Source organism: Panthera pardus, unplaced genomic scaffold (genome assembly GCF_024362965.1).
Source record: "Panthera pardus isolate Hobbes unplaced genomic scaffold, ASM2436296v1 HiC_scaffold_27, whole genome shotgun sequence".
Lineage (NCBI taxonomy): Eukaryota > Metazoa > Chordata > Mammalia > Carnivora > Felidae > Panthera > Panthera pardus.
Window position 1 is genome coordinate 101,007,559 of NW_026526843.1, and position 26,830 is coordinate 101,034,388.

Sequence of the window (26,830 nt, forward strand, 5' to 3'; positions counted from 1 at the left end):
TAACAAACTTCTCCTAATCTCTCCAAGTGCATGTGTTCTGACCCTTTCCCAAGCCTGTACCATACTTGATAGCTCTCTCAGAAGTAGACTATCTTGAATTACAACTATATATGATTTCATTTATTACCCTGACCCCTGACTAACCATCTTTGGGCCAAATATATGCCATTGCTCCTGTCTGTATCCCTTGAACATCTTCTTATAGCTGAAGGCACTCAAATATTTATGCTGGGATTAGAAGGAAGGGGAAAGAGAAGGAAGGAGAAGGAAGAGGAAGGGAGGAAGGAAGGAAGGAAGGGAGGGAGGGAGGGAGGGATGAAGGGAGGAAGGGAGGAAAGAAGTGTTGCCCATTTCTTCTCCCTCTGTCCATTTGTAGATTACAAACTACTAATACTAATCCTATTTCCTTTATTGCTCAATTTTCCTTTTTTATTCTTTCTTCAATCAGCATTTTTTGTCTCACTTTACCCTGCATCACAGCGTTGGGAGAACTCTGACCTAAAACTGATCTGTTGTCACTAAATGTTTAACCATTTGTTCATGCCACAATGATGTACTGGTGACCTACTACAAGCCATGAACAATGCGGGGACTTGGAAATACTAAACAGACAGGCAGTGGCCTCCTGGAGCGAAGCTAAACTGTTCACTCATTGCAGTGAGCACCCCCACTGATGTGAACGGCTTGCTGTGTGACTGTGTTATCAGGGGCCTGGAGGAGAACCCCGACAAGGGAAAGCAGCAGAGTCCAAACCCCCTAGAGACCCCTCGAATGCATTTACTCTACACACTGTGGTGCTGGGAACCTCTTGAGTACCATTCAGGAGTTCAGTCATGGTGAGAACAACTAGGGGCTTTAACAGGGGTATTCAAAAAGCAAGCACTGAGAACCACCAGATTCATTTGTTACCTTCAAATTTTCTCCCTTGGACACATGAAGCTTTGTTTACACAAAATACCTGATACCATTTTAAGTCTCTCGGTTTTCCACTTTTACTGCCGTTTTTAGCTCCTCTGACTGTGTTCCTTCCGAAATAAAGTTGGCAAGAGGCTGGGAACATTGTGGTACCCAAAGCTGGTGTCATTTCTTCAAACAGGTATGTTAAGCAGCTGCCTCCTCAGCAAGACAAGAGGGCACTGCAAGATCCAACCAAAATAAAAGTATGTCCTCCACAGCCTCCTCTCACCTTTTCATATATAGTGCGGTCTACCGAAGGCTTTTTTTTTTCTGGGTCAGAAAAAAAAAAAAGGTATATTTTTTCCCAAATGTCACTATCATAACACAAAGGGGTGAAGTCTATTATTCCCAACGTTTGCCTTTTAGCATATTAACAGTGGTTCATATGTTAATCACCTTAACAAAAATCATACATACATATGGTTGTATTTCCTTCACTTAGTAGCTGTGTGGTGTATATTGCCATCGTTACACCCAAATTGGTTCACTGTTATTGGCTATGTAAGCAGAGTGACTTTGTTGATGAAGAAATGAAATATGGAATTCCATCTCTTCAAAGAGGGATAAAATGTGGCTAAAAGATATTTTGACAAGACCTCTAGGTGGGTGACTTTGGAAGCAAGAAGGTAGCACTCAACACTGCTGGGATGTGTGTGAAAGTCCAGAAGAAGGAGGGGCTCCCAAGAAGAGTGATCTTTGGAGGTAGGGAGATATAAAGCTAATGGAAAAGAGGACAGTGTGGAAAGGCAAGGAGGTCCCACCAGTGACCTATTTTCCCAACTTTCCCTGCATTGTATCTCCAGAGAGCACACGAGGTCAAAAATGTACAGTGTACGTAAAGGATAAATAAAATCCACAGATTCCAAGTGGGGGCGCCAAGTGAGTGATCACAAGTTAATTAAGGGACATAGAGGCCAAAGGATTAGATACATTCAAATCTGCTTCAACAAGAACAATTACTTTTCTTATGCTTCACGCTACTAAAAAAATATCTCATGCCAGGACATAAATACTCAACTGAGGGCTTGTATAGTATCAGGAAAGTGGAATCATGCTTCCTGGGAGAGCTAACGAATTGTGAAATCTTAGAAATATAATTTCATTCTTCTGGTTCAAAATTTCCTCATTGGCTAAAATGACAAAGTGGGGCATCCCTATACTTTTACACTTCATAGAATTTCACTAGATTTGTATGAGGCTATCATAATCGGCTCTGGCTACATTTATAATAATTGGTTTCCATTTGACTGCAATAAAAACAATGCTTATTTTATATTTTACAGTGCAACTATTGCATAATATCAGACACTTAATGTTATAATAGTTCAATTCTAAAATTAGAAAGTGAATTTACCTGTGTTGGAACTTTAAACGTATATTCTTAGGAAACTAGATACTCCAACTCTATGCATCCAAAAATGTAATTCCTTTGATATGCATTTCAGCACGCTGTGTACCTGCCTTTTATTTTGTGTGTAAGATAATACGACGCATGTGCGAGTATTGTGGGTGTAGACATATATACCTTTTATTTACCAGGCCTGCAGGAGTTACTCCAAGGGGTCTAGAATGTAGAATATACACCAAACTTTTTTTGTAGATAAAGAATGCATTTCAAAGATATAAGTAGACTTGGTTGTGACTACCCATAGTCAAATTAATTTTTTAAAGCATGATCATATTTATAATAATTTATCATTATTGTTATGTATTTGTTCAATCAACTGATACTAAAAGTCCAACTATGATCAAGTGGCCCTCTAATTTTTTTTTTTTAATTAGAAAGGGGAGCTTTACACCAGAAAATGATGAAGATCACTATACTAATTCACGGTTGTATTACATGTAAATGTTCATAGGGCAAGAACCTACCAATTAATTCATTTTGATCAGGCCATGACAAAGTAAACCACTATGAATAATTTTATGATTATTCATACAGTGATTTATTTATAATTATAATCCACATAAAATGTAAGCTACATAATTAACAAACATATTGAAAAGAGTGATACTCTATAATTATATGATCACAATTCACAGTCCATTTCATTTTTTTGCTTAGTCCAAACTCCACACACTATTTCCTGACTTAGGAAATATTACAAAATACTATCTAATTTCACTCTAAAATATATATTCTTAGATACGTAGCTCTTGTCTGGACAGAATAGCTCATTTAGTGCCATTTATTGTATTTTATATGTATAAACATAGTAACTATAACACACTCTTTGAATAGCTTGCCATGAAAAAAAATTACTCTCAATGTTTTAATATGAAAACAGGAAAGAGCAGACTTTCAGAAGAAAAATATTAAAGTGCTTTGCTTTCTCCCTCTGCTTTATCCACAGCTCACTGCCTGGCAATTTCAGATCCTGTGATAGGCAAGCAATACCAGGTCGGCCAGTCATCCCTTCGCTAAAGCTAAAAAAGCCTTAGGACTCTTAGAGTTTTGATACCTGCACATTTTTTTCTATACAGGGGAACCAAAACAGCGTGCCAATTAAGGATTTTTCATTGTAAGCCAATGGTCAGGGTGAGCAGTGAGGGTATGTCCACTGAGCCATGTGGTTGGCCTGTAATGGAATGCTGTCTGCAGTGTAAGATACTCCAGGGTGGCATTCTCTGGGTGAAAATTAAAAGCATATTTGTAAGGTGATTAGCAGAATTTGTCAAATAAACAAGCCTGTCTACATTCCTATAATATTCCTTTGTAAATCTGCCAGAGCAAATCTAAAGCATTTCCATTAGACAAAAAGGAATATTCATTTTAAAAATATAGGAAACCAAGAAAATGCTGGCTATTTATAGGCATCAATGAAGTCAGATAAACATGCATGATCAAATTCATCTGAAACAAAGAAATATCAGGGATACTTAACATGAAAAGCAAGACACTGGGAAGTTACAAAGAGAAGGTTGCTCTATAGCAGGAAAGTTCTTTAAGTCTGTGTACATTTACTTTTATTTACAGGGTTAATTTTCCATTTTCCAATTTTACCTGAACCAAAATACAAACACTTGCTTTTTCACCTGGTTATCCAGTCACTTAAAAACGTACATGGAAGGTCATATCACTAACTATGCCTTTCCTATATATGTAAATATATTAACGTCAAGATACAAGCACACGAAAGAAATGTAGTGTTAGTGGTGACACGTGAGGGATTGCCTCCCCCTAAAGAACGTTAGTAATTATTGCAATGAGCAAATTCCCAAACAGAACTATTATCTTTATATTATTCTTATGGCCTCTATTACACTTAGTATTCAAATGCATTATGCTTTCGTTAAGAAAGTGACAGAAGAGAGTACCCTTTTGGTCAAATGACCCAATTTAAGTGGTAGCATCTGGTTTGTTTCCCAACGTTTGTTTGTGTAGTCTTGGTACCAAAAACAGGAAAGTCTAAATACTTGGGAGCATTAAAAACAAAACAAAACAAAACAAAACACCAAGTAATCAGCTTAAAACACTCTCACACACAAAACTCTCAGTTACCACGCTTTGAATCTTATTCACAAGCAACTGGTTTTTTTGTTTTGGTTTGTTTTGGTTTGGTTATATTCCCATATGAGCACTGCCAAAAAAACTGAGTACTCAGGGAAAGTTAGGAACCAAAGCCTTTAATTTGTCTGTTACTTACTGACTGAACAATACTACCTGACAGCTAACTGTAATTAGGACGAGGAAAAGCCTATAAAAATTTACACTAAGAGCTTGAGAAAAAAAGACACTGTTAAATTCATACAACTTTGGAGAACCCTTAATAATAACAATTCCCTGTGTCTAAGGCATACCATCATGGTGAGCCCTGAGACACACATCTTGTTTCTTTAGTGCAATGTGTTAAGTATCCTATTTTAAATGATTCTTGATTTTAAAGGATTATCTTGAACACTGAGAGGTGAAATGCAGGGTCAGAAGTCACAAGGCTAGAGCATGACGTGCATCTCCGACCCTCTGACTCAGCCCCAAATTCCACAACACCTGTCTGTATCAGAAAGCTGGGCTCCTTCCTCTTTAATATTCCTTATACAAGTAATGGAAATAGGATTGGAATTTAACAATAAAAATGCCGACACGGCCTTATTTATAGCTGCCCAAACGGTGCTATTATAATTATGCTTTATAGGTTGAGCATTACCAAAAAACTTGCTACTTTTACGTCTTATTAATCAACACTTGGGCGCTTTGGGTGCCACACATTTTAGAGGAGTCTGCTTTATAAAAACATAAGATTTGTCAAACAGCAAAGATCATATCTGTTGTAAGGCAAAGTATACCCCAAACGTGTCAGTTTATAACAGGCTAAAAGAATCTGAAATATATATAAATTTTAAAGTAACCCCACAAGTTCAGTTGTTCTTAAAAATGTTTCACGCATAAGTCATGTTAACAATAACATGATTTGCTCACATACATTGCAAACATAATAAACATCTCTTTTGAATTGTTTTCCAGTTTTGGGAATATTGTGATTGCTTATCAGCTATTATCTCCTGACTTTGCTGAAGCAACTAGTCAGGAAACAAAATCAGTACTTTCCATATTTATAAATGGCATCTCTTCTCCTATTTTCCTCAATATTTGCTAATCTAACTACATAACAGGAGCTGAGAAAAGGGCAATGAAATAGTGAAACAGATACTGTATTTTAAATTATTCACTGCCTTCATGTTTAAGTGTTTTCCTATTAAGCAAAGCTTTTTATTATTGATTTGTAGGATACTGAAGAAAAACGCTATAACCTGCCTTGGTTACATAATCCTCTTTCAAAACAAATTAACAGGTTACAAAGTGCCATTAAAATGATTGAAACTATCTTTCCTAATGTGAATATACGCAGTCTTCAAGTAAAAGGACAGCATTTACATGCGTACGTCTGTTTCATGGTAAGTGTCTTTTTTCAGAGACTTCTATTTCTTTCTAGTATTATTTCCATCCCCCCACCAAGCTTATAAAACCTCCAGAATATGCCGTTTGGTAACATATGTGTGGCTTATGTCAGAAAACAACTGAGGAAGTCATTTATAAAATATTAAAATAAGGACTACAGGAAATATCATTGCAAACGATATTTCTGTACATAGTTGGAGACTAACAGCCTGGAAGCAGCTGTAGTGTTACCCTGACCCCTGAAGGAAGGAATCAGGAGTTAACTTCACATTCAATTTTCTACACAATATGAACACCAAACCTCCAAATCCACTGGCACAATACATCAATGTTTGGGCATGTCCTGCAGAAATAAGAAAGTCGTCTCAAAAAAATCGCAGCTCAAAATTTCATTCCACCATTCCACCATTCTGATTTGGGGGAAGGAGATCTTTTCAAAGTTACTTAGTGGATGTCTAGATCCTGCACCTGACTCCGTAGGAAAAACAGGAAGAATCATCTTATCTCCACAACAGAAAAGTCATTTAGCCTCCTTTGTAAAATAAACATAAAGGGAAATAGAAAATAGCACAACTAGATGGAAAGGTGATTTAATTCAACAGGGTTAGGATTTCAGCAGAGTTGAATTTTGAGGGAATTTTTAATCTATTGAGGGAAAAAGAGATCCTCAAACATTAGAAGGCCAAAAGGAGCTGATGTGTATCTTCTTTCTTAAAAAAAAAAAAATTCACAGCTCCAAATAAAACATCAGGGTAAATGACATTTTATTCTGCAGTATTCCCTCCGCTGTATGGTGAGCACAGTACCTTTATCTCATCTCATGGTAAAAGTCACAGGCAGCTGCAACATGTCCTTTAAGCCATTCAATAAGTAAAACTTGAAAATGGGTTGCTCTTTATTTCTGAGATTTGTATTAATAATGAATTCATTACCAGTCATTTTTTAATTTAACTAGATACCATTACCTTGGAAGGTATTTACTTCTCTTTTCCCGGAGGGTTAAAATGGCCCAGAAAGAGGTTGTCAAGGCAAAGGTAAAGGTACAAAAACCCTCTTTTCTGACACACTGTGGAAGCAATCGCTTTCATGAGGGAAACACCAGGCTGAAATCTGCATTAAGCTCTAACAGGAAAAATGCGAGATGACCCCAAATAGTCACTCTGTTCAGAGTCTTCATTTCAACCGATTTAACTTTCTACTCAGTTGGAGTCATGTATGTCAATCATAGGGTGCAGAACTTATGACCTTGGCTGGGATCATCAGCCCCAATTACTCAATGGGGCACTTGTGAAACATTGCGGACTCATTTGGACTCTCCACGGGTGTGGCTAAAATTGCTCTGGTCCAGCCCTAAAGCTTACATAGATCTGCTGTCCCTCAGAAACTCACTATGAGAAAACTCATGCTAAATATGCCACAGAGATCAGGGTTTACAGGACCCTTGGAGCTAATCTCTGTCTGCCCTCCCCCTCCTCTGTTAGCTGTTACAAGCCTTCAAAAGTTAACAGGGTGATGGATCCTGCCTCTATACAATCATTTCATCTCACTATCGTTGACTGAAGCTCGCTGATGTAATGAAGTTACATAATCACCGATTATGCACGACTTCCATCCATCTTCCTACATATCCACATAGCTTCTCCCCTCCCCTTAAGATCAATCTACCAGGTGAGATTTATAACACATGTAAATGCTTCATTCTCTCATCATAGGTTCTGAATATGGGACTTTAGCATTGCAGTACAGTGCACTGAACCACGTCATCAATATTGATTTTTTTTTATCCCATTTCCCAGGGAGAATATGCTTAAACATCCTTCGTGCTCTAGTCTCTAACTTTTTACTGAAAGGGTAAAATAGACGTAGCAGATAGGACACATCCTCAACTTAAGGTTAAGGGAAGTATGCAATTGCCTGTATTTCCAAAGCCGGCTGCATTGCAATAAAAGGATGGTCTCTGCTTCCAGACCTTCAACTCCCCTGCACGTGGGTCGCAGCTTCAGCTATTTAGGGTATTAGGAAAATAATTATATTATTGGTGTATTGAACTTGAGAAAGAAAGCATTTGGTGACATTTAAAATAATATTGCACTATTCTCTATTTTGCTCATCATTTCCAGCTTTTTGTTTTGTTTTGTTTTCTTTTCTTTTCTTTCCGAACGATAATCCGGTGGATAAAAAAGTAGCCCAGGGTACTTAATAATCTCCAATAATCACAACCTAGAGAATAATTAACAACGATTATCACCTTAAAGTTTAAGAACTTGACAAGTGGGATGTCCCTGGTCCCATTGCGGCTGTGAAATGCAGCAGAATGCTGCACTGAGTTGAAAACATATTTCTTTTAATGAATAAAGAGTAGCTCGTTTCATTTTAAATAGGGTTTTTCAGTAAGTGTTCCTCTCACTGCTGCTACCCCTTCCAGAACACAGGAGCCACAAATATTGCATCCAAACAATAGAGTGTCTACCCGGAATTAATTCAAGACACTCTTCCATATCAAAATAATTGGAGGGGGGAGTGATGCTTTGATTTATTTTCAATTACACTCAGAATACAGACCTACATACACACACACACACACGCACACACACACACCAACACACCCAACTGCAGTTATTCCATTCAGTGCCAATAACGGCCACATCACAGCCATCAATGCGATGCAGCAATCATCCAAGTCACCCATTTCCATTACAAACGCCCAAGTTTGCTCACGCCACTGATGGGTTTGCATATATAAAATGACCTTACCCACAACAGTCTTCCAAATTATTCTCCTCTGGATATCAGTCGGTAAGGTAATTGCTGGTCATCACAATGCGTATTCAGAAAAATCCACGTTTTACTCCTGTGTTCTTTTTCTTGCTTTTGCTAGCAATTAATATTGTGAACAAGATACCCATTCACAAATGCCAAGTTCACCATAAAAGCAGATAATTCCATACAGCTCTTCCCTACAAGACTGCCTCCAGTTAGTTCTCAAAGTGCCCGATTGTTTGGTGAAGATACAATCCAGGTGCAGAGCAGGGGGGAAAAAGACGACTAGGAGAAAAAAGAAGAGGCAGATAGAAAAGGAGACACTGAGAAAGGAGAGACCAGGAAAAGAGGGAAGAAATTTAATTAAAAAAAAAAAAAAAAAAAAAAAGGAGAACGGGGAAAAAAGGCCGGTAAGTGAGGAAGTCTGAGAGCTCTATGACAAGAATCGGAGTCTTGCTTGCAAATCTTCTGTATGCATGTAGCCCTTCAGATCCTCTTGGTCTCCAAGTAAAATTTCCAGATCCGGGATGCAGCCATAAGAAAGAATCCTATGTATATTTCACAAGTATCCCGCAATAACAGATCCGACGGGGTTTTCCTTGTACAGTACTGCTGTGTGAAAGCACACAACCCCTGCTGTTCGGGAAGGTGTCTCCTGGGTCCTAGCTCTCTTCAGCAGCCCCCAAAAATGATTTTTCAGAAAAGAGTGGGGGAAAAAAAGCAGCTTTGCGTTTGCCTTGAATGATGCTAATCCTGACCGAAAACGACAAGCAAACCACGAATAGCACGAAATCTTGATTAATAGCCACAATCCACTCAAAATATCCCAGGAAAGAAGGAGCGAAAACAAGAAAGAGAAACTGCAATGCATAAATGATTCCAGTGTTTCTACAAGATCGGTTCATTTGATTGAATGCATTCTCCGGTTTGCTGCAAGTCATAAAGAGGATAGTGTTACTGCCACCCAATGGATATTTTAGTACTAGCCAATCCACAGAACGCCACCGCTTTGCGAGTTTTAGTTTTCAGAAGACTGAGGAGGAAGGAGGGTAGCCTGGGAATCTTTTGGAAAAGACCCTGAGAGGCCTCAAATAACGGGAATCTGTCTTTCCAGGCAAAAGCGGACGGCGAACGTGGACGCTGACCCATTCTTGCGTTAGCCACCTTAGAATTACGATTCCATTTCTCTATGAGCAGAAAGGTACATAGAGCGATGCCTAAACTGACACGCTCACAGTAACCTCCTTTTCATCTCCTCTCTTTAAAGCAGATTTGTTATTGCGCGCGATCTCTCTCTCCTCCTGCCCCCCTCCACCCCCACAGAGCAATTCTCGGTACCACTTTAAGCCACATTTCAAAAGGAAGCGGAGTGCGGAAAGGGAGGGGGCTGCTCCAAACCTCAGGTGGCAAGGTGATAATTGTTTCTAAAGCGCAGTTTTGCAAAGTGCTTCAGCCTGTATTGATATGTAAACTGTGAGTCCTCCTGGCAGTAACCCTCCTGGCCGCTGCTCCTTCAGTTTTGGGGAGGAGGGGGGAGAGGGGCGGAGAGCACTATCTTCCCTAGGTGACGGGGGCTGAGGAGAAGAGTGCTGGTGGACGGCTTTCTGGGAGTGTGGGGGTGGGGGCGGGGCACAGAAAGGAGGAGATTGAAGAGTCTCCTCCTCCCCTCTACCGCGTAACGGAGTTCGCTGCAGGATTGTGAGATGGAGTCCTAATGGGAAAAGAGGGACCAAGTAGGTACCGGCCAATGAAATTGGGGAATTTGCTCAGGTTAAGATCTTTGCCCTTTACAATACCTTGGGATAGTATAATACCCACCTGGGATTCTGTACTAGTCAAACTTGAACATAGGCATGATCACCTGGGTGTCTTGTTAAAACGCAGATTCTTATTCAGTGAAGTCTAGAGTGAGGCCCGAGAGTCTGCATGTCTGAGGAAGTGGCCCATAAGCCATCATAATGCTGCTGGTCTCCGGACCACACTTGCTTGGAGAAGAAAGCCTCTAGGGCAGTTTCAATGCTTACATGGCAACCACAGTGTTCGTTTCTGAGAGTGGGGCGGGCAGGGCAGCAAAAGGACTGACGAACACTTTTACGGTCGCCACCCCTCCCTCTCCCCACTCATCGACCTTTCCCATACACCACCTGTAGCCTCCATTCTAGAGAACCTTAACCCACTCCACAGCGCTTCCCACACGCTTTTGTAATGTAAACTTTAAGAGGATAAAGCAAACACAGAACAATAAATAGGTAAAGCAGCCTGGGCCCTGGGGAACTGTGTCTTCATTTAATTTGGAGAGTAAAACACAAATGAAGATGAAGGAAACTGCATGACAAATATGTCACCGCATATTCGGTGACATGAGAGCAAAACGAATGCGAGCTAAACTCGGGTCACAGGTGAAGTTGATGGGGACTGACAGATTGCAAAGGGCCGTCTGTCTGTATTTGTAAGGAAGGAGCATTATATTAAACTTCTCAATCCAAGGTGAGCACAGATCTGGTTCCAGTGTGTGTCTTACGTGCTTTTCCTGCTGGTAACTCACCCAGGTTACCCCCCTGTGTGCCACTTCTCTCTTCTTCCTGCCCCTTCCCCGCCTGCTCCAGTCCAGAGCTAAGTGAGGACCAGCGGTGAGGGGGAAATACATTCTTCTCTTCTCATAACCAGTGATCTATATTTTCAACACCTACCACAGTCCTTTAGCTGACCCATTTAAATAAAGAACTAGACCTCAAGCGGACTGGGAGGGGCACAATTAACAAATTTAATTGCTTCTAGCAAAGTTTAGAAGTAAAAGTCCTGGACTGTAGGCTCAAATCCTAGATTTGAGTCTAATTTCTACTCCTAACTAGCCATAATTACCCGAGAGAATCACTTTGATTTCTCTTGGCCTCAGTTTCCATGTCTGTAAAATGACACATTTCCAAGGTCCACTCCAGATCCATGGGGTATAAAACTCAAGTCTCTTAATTGCAAGGCTTCTGCCAGTTTGTTACTCTACACAGATGAACATTTGACCATTTAAATGTTATTGCAACAGATGATTTCAAACACTTTCTCTTCAGACGCAGGAAGGGAAGTATTTGTTTGAATCCGAGGTGAAGCATTGTCTATTCCTGGATCTCACAGAGCCGACTGTGGGCCTCGCTGTTTGTTGCCATGGGATCCTCTTTGTGCGAACTCTCTTGAACTGTGTGGGAACATTTTCCTGTTGCCTCCCTTCACTTCTCTCTCTAACTCTTCTGAAGATAGGTGTCAGAACAAAACGTAGCTGCATTATTGCCAATTAAGACTAACAGCAGCTGCAAGGTGCATCTAATTAAGAATTTTAATTACTTCACCAAATTCTCATTTGCAGATGTTTAGAGCATTAAACAATGCATTGTGATTTTATTTTCAAATCTGAAAAAGTTGACCTCCCTCCAAAGCAGGGTTGGTCGGCGGGCGGGGGGGGGGGGGGGGGGGACTAGAAAACTACACAACTCACTGATGGGTGTAAAAGAGGCTTTGACAAGGGAACTATATACCTGGGCACATTGTTTGAGAATAAATGACCTGAGATTCAGGATGAAAAAATAGTGCCCATATTCATAACAATGACTTTTTTAGTAAAGAAAAAGGCCAACATGTCTGAAGATACTGAAAAAAATTAATAATCGTCTATTCAAGCAGAATCCTTGCATGTTACAAAGTTCTTCTCAAATATCCTGTTCTTTTTCTTTTCCAGAATCTGGATAGTTAACAGTAAGTTTGGTGCTGCAGTGTGGGGATTGTAGGCTATAATCCAAAGCATTATGGGGTTTGTAGTAAAAACTGGCTGCAGATCAATTCCATGCTTCTAGCTTTTCTCAACTGAAGGAACTGCTGTTTTATTTTCTACTAATAAAAAAGAAGAATGTCAAGATATTTTAAATAAGAGATTCATTTTAATGAAACAAAGTTGGTATTACTGGGAATATGAAATTTGAGTTTACCTACAATAATATTGTGACTGAGGAGATGGAGAATGCAATAACATCTACTTTATAAGCCACCAATAACCTGAGCGAGCTATTTCCTAACATTACTATCCTATAGCTGAGGTTTCAAAAATCACTTTCATTGTTTTATTAGTAAAAAGTGAGAAACTACCAGGTTTTGCATTTACGAAAGAGAATTGTGAAAACAGGAAATGAACTCAAATTCTTACTGAGTCTGCCTTTAACCATTGGTAGCCTACAATTAATTTTCCACATTTCACGTCATCCCTCAGTGGCGTGAGCAAGAGTTTTATTTAATCTACCTTTTTAGGTGTTTTGTTATATAAAAAAATACTCTGGATATTCAAGGTAGCTCCTCTTTTTAATGAAATTAAATTTAATGAAATTAAGGCTAGAATACCTGGAAAATAGGTCTAACATGGGATATTTCATTGTTTAGATTTAATTAATTATGCAAATGTATAAATTAAGGAGTTATAATTCCATTCATCTTTTGTATGCAGATGATTCTGTGTGGGTAAATACATAACTTATAGAGATTTGGATTTAACTCCGTTGGCAATTTATTTCAAAGTTCATTAAACATTTTCTGTATGAGATAAATTCAAAGTCTAGCTCCCCAGTAATGTGCTATGAAATCAGCCCCCCTTTTGTTAAAAGGCTAAAATATTTCCCTTGAAAGATTTTTTCTCTGTGAAAGTCCCCATTATCATGCTAAGTTACTTGGAAAGTATTTTGTACATAAGGTTGCTTACTTTTCTCTTTCTCTCCTTACAGAGGACTCCATCCACAAAAAGACAATGCTTAAGCAAACTATTATTACAGACATGAATAAATGCAAAACCAAGCACCCTTCGTTTTCAGGCCTTTTTCCAGCAACATTCATTTGAACCCACCACCACATATGTACAAAGACTTGAGCATTTCAGCGAAATTCTACAATAAAGTTCAGAAATAATAAAGAATGCTATGAAAAAGCAAACAGCAATGGGAAAGAAAAATGCCATGCCTGCTTTTCTCTCAGATTTCTAAGTTTCCAATCATAAAAATATACAAATATATATTTTCTTGAATGCACTTTACATTATTGTTCATACTGTGAATATTTCTTTTATGGTCATAAAAATAAAAGCAATGCCCCAAATGAAACACTATGTACATAAGTGATGCAAATGCATCCCCGGTGGAAAGCCGGCTGGCTGCCGGTGGGAGGGTATATTTATACAGTGCCTTTCATTTGGAAGGTTCCCAAAATGATTTGCAAACTGTATATAGAGGAACTGCTCACCATGGAAATTCACCCACTTTCAGAAGGGAGTGCAGAAGTCATTCCATGCTGACAAGTAGTTTAAATAAAACCACAGAGCAATATTTCAGGTGGGTGAAATTGTCATTGAGGGAATGTGCACTGAAATCCCACTATGTGACGGGCATGGTTGGAGGTCCCGAGGATATCACTGTGGACGTATCTAGGCGAGTTTGCTGCTCTCCTAAAGTTTGTTTTCATGAAATCTGATGAGAACTCAGGAGTCAAAAGTCCTATTTCTTGGTGAATTTCTGATCTCTGCATATGGTTCTACTGAAACAGACCACTTGCTCCTTTTTATATGTATTTGTATTAGGCGTCATGATATCCGGGACACACGGCCTGTGGCAGTGTATTCTCCTTCATATCGGTGACACACACACACACACACACACACACACACACACAAATGGCTTCAGATGTTATGGTCAAAGTAGGTAAAACGACAATAACATTTCCTGCATTGAATGATTTGGAAGAGGCAGGGCAGAATGAAGTCTTCCGGGTTTGGGAAATTAAATGAAAATGGTATTACTATACACACATGGAAGACCGCTTCCATTGAAATGATTCAGGGCACTTCGTGGTAATTAAGGTATATAAAATAGCTTAGTGAAGGAGGAGAGCAGTAGGAGCTAATGTTTCAGAGTATAAAGTATGGAATCGAATGCCAGTGTATCCTAAATTTCGTAGATTTATAATGGCTTTCAAATGGAAATAGAACAGGAGAAAAGGGTAAAGCAGGCACTGTCAAAGTTCAGGCCAGATCCCTCAGATTGCATCTCTGTATGCTCAAAGCCATCTCTCTCTTCCCTGTGCTTTGCCTTTAAAGGCCAGCAGTGGGAACCTCTTGAACCACTGTTCTTGGGCTCCTGGTACTGCTTGACTTGCTTGTAATGAGGGTTGGAAGGGCCTGGAGTTTACAACCCTCCTCCACCTTAGCCAATGACTGACTGATAGGGGAGTGTGAACCCCTTGCTCTTTTGACTATTAGTTCAGAAAAACTCTCAGGCATAATTTACACTCTGAAGGTCCCCTGTGAAATCAGGCCGAAGCTGGGACTTTGCCTGTAATCACACTCTTGCTTGGTGTCTGGGAACCCAAGACAGAGGGTAACAAGAAATAATCATAGAGGTCCCATCTCTAGCTTTTAAATAGTCAACCTGTGTGAGTGGAAGCAGATAATCTGTTCATTTCTCCATTTCTTTACGTCCTACAACATGCCAGACAGTGCCGGGGTTCGTGGCTGTAAGGAAGGATGACTGAGGCACAAGTGCATGTCGTTAGGGACCTCAAGTCAAGAGGGAGGGAGACACATAAACCACACATGTGATAGACAGTGTGAGGACTGCTATAGGAGAGTTCTGAATTCAGCCTCAAAGAATCAGGCAAGATTGAACGGAGTAGGTGTTAGTTCAGTGACCTTGAGGGCTGAGCAAAATAAAAATCAGAAAATGAGTGAAGGCCAGGAATAAAGAGCAACACCTAAGTAGACCAGTTTTCTTCTACCTGGAAAGAAGTAGCAATGGTCCTAGTAGTAGAAATCAAAAGTGTTTAAAATCATAGAATCGGTTTTCGAAGGGGGTTCTAGAGATCACCTTGAATAATTTCTTTATTTTAGTCAGAGGAAATTGAGTCTCGCATGGCCAAATGACATAGTTATTTAAACTCACAAAGCTAGGAAGTGGTAGGAGTTCTCTTCTGGCATGACTCAGCCATATTGCCTGTCAGCCTTTCCTTTAAAAAGATAAATTGAGGACATAAGAGAGATATCGGATATAATAAGATCTGGGTTGAATCCTGACCTATCAGTGTCTGGACTTGAGAAAATTCCTTGCCTTCTCTGAGTTTCAATGTCCTCCTATAACACATGAACTCCATAGGGTCACCTTCCCCTGGGGCCCGCGCAGCATGTACATCTAGCAGAGAGCCTAGGACAGAGTATGTGTTTGAGAGAAGCATGTTTGTTTCATTTCACCTTCTTTAATTTGGTTTCATTTCTTTTCCTTCCCAGACAGTGTTATAGTGGTGTAAACGGAGACAAGGATGTTTTTAATTTTGTTCCGCTCCTTTTTAAGTTTATTTACATAATCTCTATGCCCAACCTGGGGTTCTAACTCACGAACCTGAGATCAAGAGGCACACTCTCTTCTGACTGAGCCAGCCAGGCATCCTCTGATGTTTTTATCTTTGTTAGTGTTTTGTTTTTGTTATATCAGCTATGGGGTTGAAGGGGACCAGAACTTCAAGTAAGATTGCTTGCCTTTTTTTTTTTTTTTTTTTTTTTAATAAAGAGGTGGTGTTTTTGATTAGGACTAGCCCTGCCTCTGACTAGAATATGTGAGTATTATTTGTCAATCATCTCAGGACCAGTCCAACTTTGTTCAGGGCAAGCCAAGTAGATGAGTCTGAGTCTTCTAACTAGCTAGTTATGATGATAATTAGCATAATACTGAAACACATCTGCCAATTGAGTAAGTCTGTTATACACACGCTGTAAAAGAGCTTAACCACATGGCAAACGAATGTATAAAAGAGTAACGGACTTCATTAGACAAAATGGTGATATAAATTTAAACCACAATGCAATATCATGACACATTCCCCAGAATGTTTAAAATGAACTAATAGACAATACTAAATGTGGGCAAAGAGTCGGAGCACCAGCAATCTGGGAATCTACTCTTGACAAAATTAAAAATCGCTTCAACAACTATGGAAAACTTTTCAGCAGTTCCTGTTAATTCTAAACCTACATATAACCTATGATGTTATCAATTCTCTAGCTAGGTTTATATCCAACGGAAATGCATACATACGTTAACCAAAAACATGTATTAGAAAGTTCACAGCAGCTTTATTGAAAAAAGTTCCAAACTGGAAACTGCTGGAATGCTCATCAGCCGTAGAGCGGGTGACTACAATATGGTATATTCATACCGCAGGCTCCCATACAGGAATGTGAAGTAACAATCTATGGCTTTTCACAAAAATGCATTTGAATCTGAGGAATATAATGTCGAGTAAAAGAAGGCAGACACAAAAGAGTGCATCCTGTAAGGTTGAATTTATAGGAAGGAGAAAACGAATCTAATCTAGGATCCACAAGGGGAGCTTTGGAAGTGCTGGTAAAGTTCTTGTTTGTTTGTTTGTTTGTTTGTTTTTAATCCTGATGTTGGTTACTTGAATGTATTTATACTGTGAAAATTCATTGAGCTGTATGCATATAATGTGTGAACTTTTGTACATATTTCAAATTTCAGTAATGAGTTTTTTAAACAGTTTGTTTTAAAGCCAGAAATAAAAAGTCTAACTCCCACCGCAACAATACTTTATTAAAAATAATCAATGAAATTAACAAACCGTTGGCAGATATTTGTTAAAGTTAAATTGCTGATCATATTAAAATATGGGGGTCTTCCTGTGAAATGCATATGAAAAGGCAGCATTTGTTTATTTAAAAAGATGTTTTCAGGAAATAAATGGGGTTCTCTTTTTGAAACATAATTAATTTGGTATAATTTAACATAGAATAGGAACTAGATAATTAAGATAATCATGCCTTTGACTTTTTAGTGTCAATCAAAGCTTTGTTTAATTCTTTTGTGAAACGATAATAGCTAGCATTTATTCAGTACTTCTTATGTGCCAGTACCTTTGGAGTCATTTTATAAGTGCTAATTCACTTACTCCTCAAAAGAAATGGATACTTTGGTCATCGCTAGTTTACAGATGAGGAAACCAAGGCACAGAGACTGTTAATAGCTTGCTCAGTGTGTCAGTGTGGCCAAGTTGGAAATTGTAACTTTTCTTAATCACTACTCTTAATACGCCACTGTAACATTTGATTATTTCCTCTATGCCACATTTAGCTAAAATTATCACTTTTATATTTGGCTGGTGTATTGCCTTTATTGGCTTCACATTCCTAATATGGCCACCTATAAACCAAAGAGTTTGTACTAGTTCAGCAAACATTGTGAGTGCAATTTTCCCCAGAAGAGCGTATTACTTTTTGTTTGGTGCATCAGTCTGCTCTGTTTCTCTTTTTCCCACAGGAGATCTAAGGAATTATTATGTTTCTGTTAAATGAAGAGAAAAATGATGAAATTACACCTTTCAAGGCAAAGACGTTAATATTTCAACTTTTCAAGCACTTAAGAATAGTACGATAAAGGGTGTGTTAACATTATGTAAATACCTGTATGGCCTTCTGAACTAATTTTTAAAACTGAGAAAAACAACTCTTTAAGTAAATCATACAGGAGATGGGAAAGATATTATGGATGTTTTTAATCACTAGATACCCATAGTCAATTTGTGTTAGTGTGTTTGTGTGTTGTGAACATGTTTAGCAGATAACAGAAGGATATTAAAATATACTAGGACAGGTGATAGGATAGCACGTACTAGGGAGGGGTTACAGCATGGTATAACATGAGTAGTAACTTAAAAATAGAATATTGAATATCATTATTGCAAAATCTCTTGTGACAGAGACAATGCTATGTGTTCACCTAACTTTTTTCCTTCTCAAATACTTAAAAACACTTTGTTTCCCAGTCCTTTTGCATCTAGGTGGGGCCACAGTGTGTTACACACATCTTCCAGAATTGATCACTAAAGTCTCCAGAGGGGTGTTCTTCCCTCAGTCTTTGTTTTCATGTATGCCTCCTTCATATGCATGGCCTAAAGGAAAGGGCTTCAACATGGTGGAATCATGACGGAAGGATCGTGGCTCCTTGGGCATTGCCACGGGAGGATCCTAGTCATTGCTGAGAGCTGCACAACCAAGAACAGCAGCCCTGGCCTTTGTGTGGGTAAGAAGCAAGCTTGCCCTGCAAGCCACAGAGATTTCAGTTTCATCTGTCAGTAGTTTAGTCTACCTTGAACTATAACCTCTGAGCCATTCAAAGGTGAGAAAAAAAAATGTTTTCTTTTCCCTCTTTTTTTTTTTCATTCTTTTTGGCAAGTCAGGCATACAAAATGGTATTGTTCATGACTCTTGGATGGAAATATTAGCCCAATGTCATTTATGTCTTAATTTGGTTAGTTGTCTTTCATGAGGTTATAAATGCTTGAGAAAGCACCACCCAAAAGTAAGCAACTTGATAATTACCTATATCACACGTATGACACAGTACTCCTGTCGATCTATCCAACCGCCTCCCCTCACTTAAGAAAACAGAGTCTCATGAGTCATTTTCCTTTGACTTTTTTGTCATATAGTTTTATCACATGTATAGGTATCCCTAAAGAATGCAGATTTTATGTTTCAATTGATTTAACTTTATGAAAGGATATTCATTTCAATTCTGGATGAGAAGCAATAAGGACAGGGGCGCCTGGGTGGCTCAGTCAGTTAAGCGGTCTGACACTTGATTTTGGCTCAGGTCATAATCTCACAGTTTGTGGGTTCGAGCCCCATGTGGGGCTCCATGCAGATATGCGGAGCCTGCTTGGGATTCTCTCTCCGTCTCTGCCCCTTCTCTGCTCGTGCTTTCTCTCTCAAAATAAATAAACATTTAAAAATTGTTAAAAAATAAATAAACTTTAAAAAATGCAATAAGGACAATTTACTCTTGCTCTTGCACTGAATACAATATGAAAACCTGGACAGAATGCATGGAACAAGTATTTGAAAGCCCTGAAAAAGAAATCATTGTAGGCAGATCAGGAATGAACACCAGCATTTGAAGTATGACTGAATCTGTATTGAGTTTAAATTTTTTTCCCCTTTGATATCTCCCAACCCACGGTCAACACCACCAGAAACATGGAAATGAACTCAGACAGGGAGCTGCAGGAGAAGCTCTCCGCCTTTGGCTCCAGGACTGGGGCACAAGAGAATGTGGGGTAGTAAGGGGGGACTTCCAAGGGTCATTGGTTCCTTTCTTTTCTGTATATTACTCAAAATTTATTAATCTTATAACTGGAAGTTTGTGCCCTTTGACTAATATCTCACTTTTTCCCCCATTCTCAACCCCTGGAAACCACCCTTCTACTGTCTGTTTCTCTGAGTTTGGCTTTTTAAAACTCCAAGTTTAAACGAGATCATATAGTAATTGTCTTTCTCGGTCTGACTTATTTTGCTTAGTGTAAAGTCCTCAAGGCCCATCCCTGTTTTCTCAAAGAACAGAAATTCCTTCTTTCTTAAGACTGAATGATATCCCATCTTCTTTATCCATTCATGTTGACAGACACTTACTTAGATAGTTTCCATGTCTTGGCTACTCTAATATTGCTGCAGTTAACATGGGACTGCAGATCTCTTTCAGTTCCTGTTTTATCTATTGTCTTCTGTTTTTGGATTTATTCTATCAGTCTCACATCTTAAGATACATACATAAGTCATTAAGTCTTTTTTTTCTTTTTTATATTAGTGTTTGAAGCTATAAATCTGGCTCAAAGTACATTTATCTTATCTCATAGGTTCTGATACATAACTTTTCTCTGTCATTTTTTTTGTTTAATTTTCAAATGTCAGTGTGATTTTTTTCCCTTAATCTAAGAGCTATTTAGTGTTTGTGTGTTTTAAATTTCTGTATGTTCAAGGATAATTTTAATTTTTAAAATTAGCTAACATAATTGTATTGTGGTTAGATATTGTGAGATCAGAAATTTTTTGAGGATTTCTTTGTATGATCAACTTTTTATAAATATTCCACATATGAAACTGAAATTTGTGTATTCCCTAATGGATGCAGAACTATGTGAGTTTCTCTGTCTCTCTCTCTCTGCCTCTCTTTATCTCTCTATATATATCCACTAAATCACTCTTGTTAATTTTGTTATTTATTTTGTCCATATCTTTGCTGAGTTGTTTATTGTGTAACCTGTGAATAATCAAGAGAGGTGTGTTGAAATTGCCCACTACAATAGCAACCTTGTTAATACAGTACTATCAATTTTTTGGTACATATATATTTTAGCCTATTTTTTTGGTATATACATGTTTAAAATTATTATACTTCATTGATGGATTGAAGCTTTGTTTTGTGGCACAGCTCTCTTCAGTCCTGACATTTTTCTGTCTTAAAGTGTATTTTATTTAGTATACTATAGCTATCAATATTGTTTTGATTGGGGTTTTCCTGATAGCTCTTCTTTCCTCCTTGTTTTACTTTCAACTTTTGCATGTCCTAATGCTTTAAATGTTTCTCACATAAATCATTTAAATTTAAACATGGGCTTTTATCTAACTCATTAATCTGTACCTTTGAATTGGTAGTATCACTTATAGTTATCATAATTATAGATACCTTGTTACTGTTGCTACTGTTTAATTTATTTCAATATGGCCCTCTTCTCCTACATTTATTTTTACTATTGTCTTTTCTTAAGTGAAGTTATGTCTTACCCTGAATAAAGCCAAGGGTTCTGTCATTCCTTCTCTCCCACTCCTTCCAATACCAGTCTTGTTGATTAAACCTATGCCCTAGCTTTTACTTAAAATGCGGTCTAAGGACTAGCAGCATCGGAACACGTGGGAGCTTATAAGAATTGTAGAACTTTGGGTCTCATTGCAGACCTACTGGATCAGAATACACACAGAACTTCAGGTTAGCTATTATGGATATATTTTACCTTTTGGGGGGAGATCTTTATTATTTACGTATCACCATTACTAAGGTATTTATTTGATAACCTTTACTTCATATATCTCTTGCAACATCTCCAGACTTTTCTTTCCTTTTAAAGTACCTATCTAAAAGTGTTTTAAATGCGTCTTTGTGTGGCAAGGCTTTTGAAATATTGTATGCTTGAGAATATTTTTATCATGTACTCTTATTTAAATGACATTTTGTTGGATATAAAATACTCTGTTCAAAGTAATTTTCCTTCAATTCTTTGAAAACAGCCATTTGCATCCAATGTTGTTGAAAAATCTGACATCAATCTGATTCTTCCTCTTTTATATGGCATCTGCTCTTTTTTTCTGTGTTTAGAATTTTGTTTTTGTCTTTGTCTTTTTAAATTTCACTCTAATATGTCCAGGTGTGGATTTTTAAAAATATTTTTCTTCTCCTTTTTGGCATTTTCTGGGCCCATTCAATTTGAAATCTTTGAAAATTTTTAATTCATTCTACACATGTCTTCAAATAGTTTTCCCATCTCCCTTTCTTTCTCTCTTTCTCTGAGTCCTATTACTCTAGGTATTAGCACTTTTGTGTCCATCTTTCATTTCTTTTGGCTTATCTTTATAGCCTCATTTCCTATCTTTCTAACTTCTGGAGTATTTCCTCAATCTGGTCTTCACATTTGTCGCTTTATTCCTCAATTCAATATCCCACTCTTTATCGTTCTGTCTCAACCATTTTTTTTATACACAATATGTCTCAGAAAATGAAAAATTCTTGCTTTCTTCATTCTAGTACTTTTTACTCGTGCTAGAAGCTGTAATCCAGGGTATGTTTTCATTTTGAATTAACTGTGCTCCTCAGAACATCTTGTTATCTTGGCTTGTGACTACCCTCCCTCGCCCACCCTTCCAGGGTACTGGCAGCCCTGTGAGGCAATACATCAGGACAAGGCCAGCACCCAATTAACTGAGTCCCAGTGCATCTAGTGGGGAGAATTGGATAAGAACTGAGGTGGAGAGCAGCAGATATCCCACAACCACAGCCAAGGCCATTCACTCTGGGCCCTTGATCTTGGCTTCAATCTGCATTCCTTCTACCCTTGTAGGAAAAGGTGATATTAGGAGACACTCTTCAGGTGGTAAACTGCTCCCTTGGGTGTTCGGACAGGGAGGGGTGGAGAGGTGAACACCAAAAGTACAGTTCTCTCCTCTTAATTTTCTCAGTGCTCCAAGAGCACAGGGCTTCTGAGCAGCCTCAGTTGCATTCCTGGGTGGACACTGACAACTGCGAACACTGTCAGGAATGATTCCACCTCAACTCCTGCACTATGAGACTTGGCTGAACTTTAACAGCTTCTAGCAGCCACGGCCACATCCCTGGGACCACCAGGTCTCCTCTCCATTCCTATTTGGAAAAGCTGTAGGCTGCCAAAAGAACTTACCATTTGTTCCAGCCAATACATGATATTAGGCCCCTGAGCATTTGTTTAAAAAGAAAAAAAAAAAAACAGTACAATTGTTTTTTCCATTTTTTTTTTGTTTTTATTTATTTTTGAGAAGAGAGAGACAGAGAATGAATGGGGGAGGGGCACAGAGAGAGGGAGACACAGAATCCGAAACAAGCTTCAGGCTCTGAGCTGTCTGAGCTGTCAACACAGAGCCTGACGCGGGGATCGAACTCACAAGCCATGAGATCATGACCTGAGCTGAAGTCGGACGCTTAACCGACTGAGCCGCCCAGACGCCCCAAAAAACGCACAATTGTAAATACTTTCTCTGTCCAATTGTAAATCATTTCTCTGTCCCTTTGAGATGTGTATGTCTATGTATATACATCGATATATATAGATAGATAGATAGACGGAGATACATAGATAAATATCGATAGATATATATCCTAGAATCCCTGAGTGTCTTTCTCAAAGAACTAAAAGCCAGTGGTAGCCTACTTATATTTACATTGACTAACTTTCTTACCTGCCTTTTGTAGTCTTTCTCTTCCCTAGTTTTTTGACCCCCTCCCTGATTCCACATTCCCTCTTTAAAATACCTGCTCTCTTCTGAGCAAACCAGAATTGAGCTTAGCTCTCCCCACTACAGCAGTAGTTACTGAATAAAATCTGTTTTGACTGCTTTAACTAATTCCTGTTTTCTTTATCTTTGATTACACCTCAGCCCAAGCTCTAAATTGCTAAGGATGTAGAGAAAGCACAAGGCAAGTGCAAAGAAGAACCTAGAGTAGTAGTATTCCTTAAGCACTGCCCTTCCACAAGCCATGGTGTGAGGAGGTCTGGTAACTTCCAGCCCCAGACCAAACCCCAAATCCCTATGGTTATGCACCAGCTCAGAAAGGCCTCCCTCATCTACCACCACAAGGGGTTCTCACACTTTTCTTCTCTTTTTGATGATTTCCCCATAAGGTTCTTCCTTAGGGTAACTCTTTGAGGAACCAGCAGGAGGGGCCCTTCAGCATCCGGCCAGAAACTAAAACTGGATGAAAGAAAAACTTTTACTTGTCCCTCTTCTCTCTTAAGTCCCAGGCTGTCAGTACTTTCTTTGCTTTGTTTCTTCAGACGATTTTTTCTCTTTTCTCTGTCTCAAAACCCCATTAGGAAGGAAAAATTTTTCTCTACCCTTCAAGCTTCTTCTAGTGGGTCTAATAATTAAATTGGCATGAGACCTGTAAACAGGTGAAAATAATATTTAATTACATACATATGGGGAATCCACACTGATATGGCAAAATGAGGTATATCTGTCATTCTGAACTAAGGAGAAGGGGCAGGGGCAAGAGAAAGAAAGCTATTCACAGAAAGATGAAAGCATGAATGTCTGGTAAACCAATGTTTGCTGGGACATACAGAAATAATGGGGCAGAGAGAGGAATTTTAACCAACAGCCTTTGCTAATATCCTCCCTGTCTATCGCACCTAGTTCATATTATACTGTAGTTACCTGTGATGATAGTTCCCTTCCTGGAGCAGGTCCTCTACCTAAATTCTTTTTAGGCAGTTGGTATGGAGGTCACAGTTTCTTCCTGAATCTTTAGGGCCTTGATTGTTTGTAGCTTCAAATAATCTGCGTGCCAAAGTGGCACATCTTGAGTCTGTTCATTCTGACTCCTACACCACATTCCCAGTTCTCTTTTAACATCTTTTTTTTTTTTTAAACAATTGGACTCGTTCTTTTTAATTTTTTTTAACGTTTTATTTTTATTTTTGAGACACAGAGAGACAGAGCATGAACGGGGGAGGGGCAGAGAGAGAGCGAGACACAGAATCAGAAGCAGTCTCCAGGCTCCGAGCCATCAGCCCAGAGCCCGACGCGGGGCTCAAACTCACGGACCGCGAGATCGTGACCTGAGTCGAAATCAGACGCTTAACCTACTGAGCCACCCAGGCACCCCAACATCTTTTTTTTTAAATGGAGGTTTAATTGACATATAACATGAGTTTTAGATGTATAACATAGTGATGCAATCTTGTACTCATTGTGAGATGATCACCACAATAAGTCTAGTTAACATTTGTCACCATACATAGTTACAATGCTTTTTCTTGTGTTGAGAGCATTTAAGACCTGCTCTCTTAGTGGGGTATCTGGGTGGCTCAGTCAGTTAAGCGTCCGACTTCAGTTCAGGTCATGATCTCACAGTCCATGAGTTCAAGCCCGGCGTCAGGCTCTGTGCTGTGCTGACAGCTCGGAGCCTGGAGCCTGCTTGGGATTCTGTGTCTCCCCCTCTCTCTGCCCCTCTCCCACTTACACTCTGTCTCTCTGTGTCACAAATAAATAAAAACATTTAAAAAAGACCTACTCTCTTAGCAACTTTCAAATGTGCGATACAGTGTTATTAACTAGAGTCACCATGCTGTACATTACAGCCCCGTGTTGTATTTATTTTTAACTGGAAGCTTGTACCCTTTGAAAAGATAAATAAATCATTAGCATAAACTGAATTTATGACTCCATCAAATTTGTAGGAGAAATTCCGCTTCTTTCCCAGAGCAAGCCTCACCCCATCACTCTTCCAAATGCAATTCTGTAGCTTGCTTTCAAAATATCTGGCTTTTTCCTGGCCTATAAAAATTGGCAGCCCATGCAACATGTATTTCTAACCTCCTTCCCTTTTGAGTACAAACCAATCTCTCTTGCTCTTTATCACTCAGGCCTCAGGTAATTATTCCAGGTAAAAAAGTTTTTGCAACAAAAGAAGTATCTAGAGCATTGCTGCTCTAATGCTGGCCTGGGGATGGGCAGGACTGGCATCAAATGGGAGTTTGACAGAAAAGCAAAACCTCAGGTCTTCCCCAGACCAACTGCAACAGAATCTGCACGTTGGAGAAGCAATGCATAGGCCTCGGAAACTGGGGACTGGACAACTCACTTTCTCTTAAGGAATGCAGTCTGTTCATCTACAACTGATCTTCAAACAATTGTCTCAAGGTAAACTGCCTCCAACAATGACAGTACCAGTCTCCTCCTTCTAATTAGAAAAAGAACTACTTCTTTATACTGTATCTTGTATTACTAATAGGTTAAACATTTCCCCAGATTCCTACCAGTATTAGAATGTATTTTTGACTTAATGACTTTATGAAGCATTTGATTATCATGTATTATTTGTGAATGCCATCAGTATTAAATTCCAATCATTTTATTTAAATTGGCACTAAAATATTCACTAGAACTGCTCCCGTTTTAACATCATTTCAGGCCGAGATAGTTGTTTAATTTGGTACATTGGAGTTTGTTTTACTTTTTCTTCTACCACTTGTGTTAAGTTTGCAAAGCCCTGTAATTTTTCAAAATTTAAAAATCATGTTCATTAACTATTTAGAGTTTACTCTAAGTTCCTGTAACCTGGCTGTACTTGTAGCATCAAGTTAACTATAAGGTGAATTGTTAATTTTTGGTTCTACTTATAATATGTCTGTTTGTACCAACTGTTAGATTTTTTTCCTATTACATGGAGCAGCCAGCACTTCCTTAGTAAAGAAAGCACAACAGCATAGCAGAGCTAAATTCATTGGGCTCATTGACAAATGTAAGGGGAGCAGCGGAGACCGATGAATCAGGGCAGGAGAGGAAGGAAGGCAGGATGGAAATCAAAGGAGAATGGCTGAGTCTGAAATAAAGGCAAAGGGAAAAGAATTCTGATTAAGAGACATTGACAAGATGAATGATCTTCTTGCAAACTCTCCTTTCACTTGAGTGGGAGAACTATGTTCAGTTGACACACGCTTTTTCTCTTTTTACAACACCGTACTGGGACAGACAGTGATCATGCTCAACTGTGGTAACAAAGGGACAAATTTTGTCTTGAGATAAAGGATCCACATCTGAAA

General features: G+C 38.8%; 1 protein-coding gene across 1 annotated transcript in view; it reads right to left on the minus strand.

Moving 5' to 3' along the window:
• IL1RAPL1 (interleukin 1 receptor accessory protein like 1) overlaps nt 1-9,573 on the minus strand; it is a 1,353,681-nt gene extending 1,344,108 nt beyond the window's left edge. Inside the window, exon 1 of the mRNA XM_019419745.2 lies at nt 8,612-9,573. The gene's annotated coding sequence lies outside the window, so the exon portion shown is untranslated. The remainder of the gene's footprint in view (nt 1-8,611) is intronic.
• Between the last annotated feature and the right edge of the window lie 17,257 nt (nt 9,574-26,830).